This window comes from Euphorbia lathyris, chromosome 10, assembly GCF_963576675.1.
Source record: "Euphorbia lathyris chromosome 10, ddEupLath1.1, whole genome shotgun sequence".
NCBI classification, from domain to species: Eukaryota; Viridiplantae; Streptophyta; class Magnoliopsida; order Malpighiales; family Euphorbiaceae; genus Euphorbia; species Euphorbia lathyris.
Window position 1 is genome coordinate 67,675,524 of NC_088919.1, and position 6,764 is coordinate 67,682,287.

The following is a 6,764-nucleotide window of genomic DNA, read 5'->3' on the forward strand; positions in this document are numbered from 1 at the left end:
TTGGTCTCTTATAACGTGACAAGTTTAGTTCCAGGGGGGATAGGAACTATTTAAAATTTTGTCCGTTTAGGCTGACTTCTTTTCTTAAGAAAAAGTTTACACAGCGGCGCTAAGTAGTTTTGAGACACAAGCTTAGTCAACGTGTGACTAAGTCTGTTTCTTTCCTTGAGTCAGGAGATAGCACTTAGAGTCTATTCCTGAACTCAGCTTCTTAGTGCACTCAACTCAGCGTGAGTTCGTTACTTAGTCAGTTTTATAGCAATCAATATATAAAGGAGTTTAAGGGTTAGAAATATGTTACTCAGCAGACATATCCTGGTTCGGCCTCTCCGCCTACGTCCAGTCCCCGGAACTCGTCCGAGCTTTTTGAATTCTCTACTGAGCTCTTTAAAGGTACAGCACGAAACCTTTTACAATAGAAGATGAGTATACAAGAGTACCTTCCTCTATACCTCTACTCACTCCTATATCTACCGCTGAGTACTATAACCGAGTACTCAGCCTCTCCTTTCTATTCTTCTAGAAATGATAAAGTGTTTGTCCTAAACAACAATTGCTAAGACACTTTAGATGATTGAAAATCACTCTAGACTTTTACACAATAATTGGAAATTGGTGTAAGATTTTTGCTTTGCTTTTCTCACAGAACTTCAAGTATGAATTTGGACAGCGTTTCGACTAATTGAAGATCTGCATCGAATGAAGCAATTGAGAGGCCTATTTATAGTGACACTTGAGGCACCGGTAATTTTGAATTTCGAAATAACCGTTGGAGGGAAACGGCTTCGTGTCGTTGTCACTCAGTACGCGCTCAGTGTCGTTGGCCAATGACATTCTTGCATCTTCTGTCCGTGGCAGTGCTCGGCAGCTTTTTGTCCGGTAAACAGAATGTTTCGACATATTTGGCAAAGTCTTCCAGACAGCTTCCTGCGCCTTCTGAACTTTACCCAAAGTAGAAATACTTTGTCTAGAAGTTGGTTCTTGTCTGCCGCTGTCTTGTACTTCTTGTCGTTCTACTCAGCAGCTTCATCTTGAAGCAATTGAGAGAAGGCTTCTCGATCCTTCTTCAAGCTGAGCTTGTGCTTTGTACAAAACGACCGCGTTTTGAAATCTTGGGCCGTGAGGTCTTGATGTGTTGACTTGGGCTTGACTTCCACTTATGGGCTTTTAGACTTTATATCTTAATGTCTTATAAATCAATAAACTCAACATTGAACAAACACATTAGTATGAATAAATCAAAGCATTTAAATTTAATGTGTTAGAATATTTTTTATCAATTACATAAATAATTTTGTCAAATCAAAATCATGTGGAAAGGTGTTTCAACAAACTCCCCCATTTTGATATTGGCAAAAATATTCAGTTGAAGAACTCAGTGTTGAGCTCCCCCATGATAGTTGACCTTATATTACTCAGGATACTCCCCCGTAAGGGTTGAGCCACTGACTTAGTTTTACTTTAAATATTTCAAGGTTTAATCAAGTAAGTCTAAGGTCAGTTTTCAGAAATAGGTTAGCTTATAAATCATATTCTTTTTAACTCAGTTTATGCGGAAGATTTAGATATTAGAGAGCGCTGAGTATTTCTTTGTTCAATGTGTTTTAAGAAGACATGTAAAAGATGTCAACTTATAGATCAACACAGCATACAATCATAAAGCAATGTAGACAAGTAGCACAGTTGATTTAATGAAGATGCGTTAACTATTCAGCACAAAACATAAGTAAGCATCACATAAGATTTGTCAGTGTTGAAAAGATAGATGCATGCATAGTTTTGTATTCAGGTCAGCATAACAAAAAATGCATAAGGGAAAGACTACAAGTTTAACAAAATTGAATCTAGTCAATCCTAGTCAAGCTATTTTTTCTTGTAGTTGAGTTGGGCTTCATGCTCTTTAGCTTTTCCTTTTCACTTGAATTTTTGCTGACTACCTGAAGCTTCCTCTGAATGTTGAGTTCTTTGAGCTTGTTCTTTCTCCCCCATTTTGCCACCATTGACAGGAGGAGGAATGAAGGTGTCTTCAATGGCAGCTTGAGTTAGGCGTTTAGAGAATGCCTTGAGCTTTCGTGTGCTTTCATTTATGCCGTTAAAAATTGGAACACCATCATCCAAAATAGCACGTGGAATCCTGATAGCTGCGGCACTGAGCATACTCAGGATATATGCTTGAGACTTTCCAACCCAGTGTATACTGTCAGTGAGCATGGAAAATGCTTGATGAAACATCTTCAGCAAGGACGTGTCAAAATACTGACGTTGAGCATTTGAGTGGCGCACGTGGTTGAAAGTAACTCGAGAGTACTTCAGGATTTCGTTTGTCTTAAGCTGGTCAGTTTCCATCTCTTCCTTGCTTAAGTTTAGCAGACGTACAACCTCACTAATTTGCTCAATGGGGCATTGAGAGGAGGAAGAGAGTTGGTGATTGGTTTTCTCTTGCTCAGTGTGAAGCTGGTTGAAGAGTTGATGAACTTCGGCAGAATTTGCATACATTGTGTTCGCAGCTGACAGTTGATGAATTTGACCCTGTAGGGAGTTCATGTGATTAACCATGGTCAGCTGGAGTTTGGCCAGCTTCGTTATTGATTCCTGCCTGGGCTGTTGAGACTGTAATGAAGTCATGACACGCAAAAGATCCTTCAGACCTTTGATCTCTGTAAGAAGCTGAGTGACAGACGAAAGCTGAGTTGGCTCAACAGGAACTGACCCAGCGGCATCGGTACTTGTTTGATGGAGGTCCTGGAGGAGAGCTTGAGCTGAGTCAATAATTCTTCGACCAGACTCAGATGCAGTAAGATAACTGAAGGATCCATCATTTGTTGGCCCAGATGCCGGAAGAGGAGTAGAACCGAATGGAGGCGGTGTTTGGTTCTGCTCAATATTAGAAGTGCCAGCATGATCAGCGGCTGGTCTTGAGTTCACATTTCCATTTGAGGCTGACTGGATTAGATTCTGCACTTGGATTTGTGGAAGAGGATGATCGGCAGAATGTGTTACTTGCTCAGAGTCAGGCTGAAGCTGACTGGATTTAGGAAGCTGAGGAAGTTCAGTAATGACCTGAGCAGGTATTTCCTTAGCTTGCTCAACATGTTGGGGAGCAGGATCTTCGAGCACTTGCTCGGCATCATCTTGGCTTGGGGAAGCAATTAAGTCGGTATGTTCCTTAGGCTGAGAAATAGAGGCTTGATTTTCTTGTTGCTCTGGTGGAGACTCAATAGGGTTAGAGAAGAACCTAATATGCACATCAGATAGGTCAGTGATTTCATCCCTCAGAGGCGAGTCACTCATTAGGTCAATGACTGGGGATCGATGTGCCTTCTTTTTAAGTCTCCTTAATTTCTTGGTCTTTGGAGGAGAGTCAGCAGGAATAGACTCAATAGAGTCAGCAGGTGAAGTTTCCCTTTGAACAGTGTGTTCCTTTTCTGTTGGCTCAGGTTCTTCCTCTTCAATCTCCTCAGTGTAAATTGTGCCATGTTGGTCAACATCTAATGGCTCATCATGCTCATCATCCACTGTGTCCTCATTATCGAACTGACCACCCAGTTCTTCTTCATCTTGTTCACCCTGTGGTTGCTCAATGTCATCGCCAAGACTTCGTACAAAGTGTGAGTCAGTGGGAATGACAAAGTCAGTGGGAGGTGCATTGATGGGTCTTAACTCAAAAGTGAGTTTCTTCTTCTTCCTCAGTGGTTGCTCATCAGCGTCCTCTCTCTCTTCTACCTCAGGCTCAGCTTGCCTCTTGAGGTTTTCCGCTGACCTAGGTCCATCCTGACCTTGTTGAATTTGAGGCTTTGTTCCTCTGGACACAAATTTAAGCTTCTTTGGTGGAGAGACAACTTCTTTGGAGGGGCTTTGAACAGCTTTCCTCTTTCTTTCCTTCTTTCCTTTACGGGTCTGCATCCCATCGGTTTCCTGGACAACGACTGCTTTGCCTTTCTTAGGCACAATTGGTTGATCGTAGAATAGACCAAACAGTGCAGCTGCAGTGATCTCTGTGCCCCAAGTGTGGATTTCCTCAACCAAACTCACGTTGTGATCTTTGAGGATCCTGGTAATGATGGAGCCTAGCCTAAGGGTTCCAGTACTTCTTTGAAACCCACCGATTATGAAGACAAGCATGTTTATCGGCGTATAGGTCAGCATGTGCCAGATGAAGCACTGCTCAAAGTTCGTCACTGAGTTGGTGCAATTGACCTTGGGGAAGATGAAATTGGTCAGTATGTAGTGGGCCATCTTCTGATGCTGACCCATGGAGGTACTTGAAATTTCCCCTACATGACCAGGAGATTTACAGAACTCAACGGAGTAGTTGGTTTTATCTTGGTCACCTGATTTACGAAGTATTGCTCCTTCATTTTTTAGCTTGAGTAGTGAGGCAAGGAAGGCAAGGTTGATGAAGATATTCTTTCCTCGAACCCTGGTGACCATATAGTCCCGGTTATCATCGGCGACTCTTAGGTTAGCATAGAATTCCTTTACTAACTCGGGATAGGTAGCATCGCGAACTGAGAACAGCTCGGTCCAGCCGTTCTTCTTGATCCACTCACAGAAGGGTTGCTCAGCTTCCATAAAACCCTTTGAAAACCATCTAGAGTGGCCAACCTTATATCCCCTCACACTCTCGTAAATAAGAGAGTAGGTGCATTCCACGGGCTTTTTTGCCTTATCTTGCTTTTGCTTCCCTTTCGAGGAGGTGGCTTGGTCAGCCTTGGTTTGCTTCCTCGATGTAGTGACTTTTGAGTGGTCACGCTGAGTTTCTTGAGACTTGGTGGGAGTCTCACCGTGTTCCTTCTGAGCAGGGGATTGAGGGTTTTCATCGGAGCGATTATCGGTGTAACCGGCACTGGAGACATTTTGAGAATCTTTTGCCATGATTCTTAGAGAAGTTTTGAGAAGTTTGGGAGTTTTTAGAGAAGAGTATTTGAATACCAGAAATTTCTAAGCGTAAAGAGGTAAGAGTGGGAAATCGTCCACTATTTATAGAGGTTTCGAATTGATCCTAAGCGTTGAGGTGTCCGTTTGACCTCGAGATACTCAATCGACAAGGATTCTGGCATTTATGACACATTCGGCGAGTGTATTTTCTAATTATTGCGCTTACGTCATCCTAGGTGGCTATTTAATTCGCGTGTTTTGCATTAAGTTTTGCAACGGATTTTTACTCAGTGTTAAGGATTCCTAACGTTTAAAGTTCTGAGTAGTTAGTGTTGCGCAAGGGATAATTCGTGTGTTCAATCACTCAGTTTAAGATAAACACTCAGCATGCATATTTACCCAGCATGTGATAGTTACTAATTTGGCATGATTCACTCAGCATGGTAATCAACTCAGCATGTATATTTATCACATATTATACTTGGAATTTACTGAAGAGGATTAAACATACCAATGGCTTCTCTAAGTATGTTGAATTGCTCATGAGCCAGTGGCTTTGTGAAGATATCAGCAAGCAGCTCATCCGTTGGGACATAGGTCAGCTTGATCTCTCCCTTGAGTACATGGTCTCTGATGAAGTGATGTCTTATGCTGACGTGCTTCATCCTGCTGTGCTGGATTGGGTTCTTTGATAGGTCAATGACACTCTTGTTGTCACATTTGACTTCAATTGTTTTATTCTGAACACCATAATCTTCAAGCTGTTGCTTAATCCATAGGACTTGAGCAACACAGCTTCCAGCAGCAATGTACTCAGCTTCAGTGGTTGACAGGGCTACTGACGCCTGCTTCTTGCTGAACCAGGACACATGACAGCTTCTAAGGAAGTGGCATCCTCCCGAGGTGCTTTTTCGTTCAAGCTTGTCTCGTCCGTAGTCAGCGTCAGTGTATCCAATGAGTGTGAAATAATGAGTATTGGGATACCACAAACCTGCATTCACTGAGCCTTGCAAATATCTAAGGATTCTTTTTACAGTTATGTAATGGGATTCCTTAGGTTTAGATTGATATCTAGCACAATAACATACTGAGAACTGAATGTCTGGCCTACTAGCAGTTAAGTAAAGTAGAGAACCAATCATACCTCGATACAATCTGCTATCTACTGACTTACCATTTTCGTCAGCGTAGAGGACAGTGTCAGTGCCCATAGGGGTAGATATTGACTTGCAATTCTCAAGTTCATACTTCTTCAATATCTCCTTAGCATACTTAGTTTGACTGATGAAGATGCCATTTTTCCCTTGTTTGATTTGAAGTCCAAGGAAGAAAGTGAGCTCTCCCATCATTGACATTTCAAACTCAGTCTGCATTTGCTTACTAAATTCCTTGCATATTGACTCGTTAGTGGCACCAAAAATAATGTCATCAACATATATCTGAGCCAATAGGGTATCTTTAGCCTTTCTCTTAATGAATAAGGTTGTATCAGATTTACCTCTGACATAATTTCTAGTCAGCAGGAAACTGGTCAGCCTCTCATACCAAGCACGTGGTGCTTGCTTGAGACCATACAGAGCCTTTTTGAGTTTATAAACGTGGTTTGGGAACTTGGGATCCTCAAACCCTGGAGGCTGATTAACATAGACTTCCTCGTTTATAGCTCCATTAAGGAATGCACTCTTAACGTCCATTTGAAACAATTTAAAGTTCATATAACTTGCATAAGCACATAAAATTCTTATAGCATGTAGCCTTGCCACTGGGGCGAAGGTCTCACTGTAGTCAATACCTTCTTGCTGACTATAGCCCTAAGCTACAAGTCTTGCTTTGTTCCTGAATACGTTCCCTTGTTCATCCATCTTGTTGCGAAAGACCCATCTTGT